Consider the following 2,076-nt stretch of genomic DNA (forward strand, 5'->3'; position numbering starts at 1 on the left):
TGTGTCTTCCATTGTGTGTGTGTGTGTGTGTGTGTGTGTGTGTGTGTGTGTGTGTGTGTGTGTTTGAGAGAGAGGGAGAGAGAGAGTGCACACATGCACACACAGAGGGAGAGTGAGAGAGAGTCTCAAGCAGGTTCCGTACCCAGCACAAAGCCCAATGCGGGCTCCATTGCACAACTGCAAGATCATGACCTGAGCCAAGATCAAGAGCTGGACACTTAACTGACTGAGTCACCCAGGTGCCCTATTCTTTCCATTTTTAAGATGAGAAAACCAACGCTGAATGCAGTGACTTAACCTGGAAAGTGGCACAGCTGGGATTTGCCCTCATGGTTATTGGGTTCCAGAGCAGAGGGGAACCTGGTTCTGTTTTCTCAGCTGCAATGTCTGCAGGGTGAAGGTTGAGGAATGGAATAGGAGGAGGAGGTCTCTTTCTCTGATGTATTTCCTCTCATTTTTTAATTCCATCCTCTAGTGTGTATATGTGATTCTGGGGCAAGAAGTTTTATTAGAAAAAACAGTGGAGTTTTGAGAGGCTCTTGAGGAACCTTGGACAAATTTTTGTGCTGTTCTAGGCCTTAGTTTCTTTGTCCGCTACATGGGGAATATAACCGTGGCCCCAGATGCCTCACCAGGAAACTGCGAAGATGAAGTGTGAAAGGATTTTGTAAAATGTGAAGTGTTGTGAGTATGGAAAGTTCTGCCTTGAGTACGGAGCACCCCTGACCCAGGGCCCTCCCAGTCCCACACAGCTACCGCAGCACAGGTGGCCAGTGCCCCCACCTCTTCTCTCCCACCTGAGTTTAGCCTCAAGAGACAGAATATTGAGAGAAGTTTAAGGCCCTGACTCACTTATTTAGCCTCATCCCTCACCATGACCCCTCTCTTGGGCCACACTGCAGCCACGCTGAACTAGTGGAAATTCCCCAAGCCTGCCAGGAGCTTTCTGTTTGCTGAGACTTTATCCGTGCTGTTTCTCCTCCCTGGACACTGTTCCCAACTTCTCCACCTGGTGTGTTCCTACTCATCTTTCAAGACTCAGCTTAGATGTCCCCACTTCTAGGATGCCTCTCTTGACCTGGTTCAGGGCCTCCTACTTCTCCCCTTGATTAGCGTACCAGCCTCCTGCCTGAGCTCTTGGCCTCCAGCTTCCCTTTTCCACTCAAAGCCCCCATGGTGCAGCCAGCAGCCTTTCTAAAACACAAATCTTGTCATGTCACTCCCTGCTTAAAATAACCAGTCAATGGAATAATCCATCAATCAATGCTTCAAGGGCTTCTCCTTGCCCTCAGGAAGATATCCAAAGCCTTCTGCTAGAACTCAAGGCTTAGTCCCCAGTGGTGTCTCCAGCGTCAGTTCTCTTATCTCTCCTGATCGCCCTGCCTGACACAGTACACCCTTGCCACACTGCTCCTGTATCCTGTCTCCGACGCACCTTGCTCTCTCATGTCTCCCTATCTCCGCACATCCCGTTGTTTCTCATGCCCATTCCCCTCATCTCCACCTGGGGACTTCCTGCCTAATCTTCTAAGCCAGCTTGGATCTAACCTGTTCTGGAAGCCTTTCCTGAATGCCCCAGCAAGAGTTTGTAGCTTCCTCTTCTTTATTCCCTATGTGACTACTCATGCTTTTGCCACTGTGTGTCAGCTTGTCTGCTTACACTAGGAGCTTGCTGTATCCAACATGTGACTGTGTCCCCAGCAGTGCCAGCACAGGGGCATAGAGCAGCCATATTGGATTTGTTGGTTGGGTGGGTGGTGGAATGAACAAATGAATGAATGGTGAATGAATCCATCTTTGAACCATCACTTCTTGGTCAGCCCCAGAACTGCTGTTTCCCACGGTAAGCCCATTTTATAGCAAAAGGGGAAGCAGGGGAAGGGACTGCTCTAGAAGGGGGAAAGAAAGTCAATAAAAATGTAAATCTAGTTGAGAAAAGCTGTCCTAGGCTGGCTGTGGGGAGAGATAAGGCTGGGCAGGCTGAGCCCTGGCTGACAGTGGAAGAGAGATTAGGGGACAAGCAGAGCTGCAGCCAGGGCAGTGTGTCTCCCTCCGTGCTGCCTCCTCCGTCTTCAC

This window comes from Crocuta crocuta, unplaced genomic scaffold (genome assembly GCF_008692635.1).
Source record: "Crocuta crocuta isolate KB4526 unplaced genomic scaffold, BGI_CrCroc_1.0 scaffold271, whole genome shotgun sequence".
In the NCBI taxonomy this organism is placed as follows: domain Eukaryota; kingdom Metazoa; phylum Chordata; class Mammalia; order Carnivora; family Hyaenidae; genus Crocuta; species Crocuta crocuta.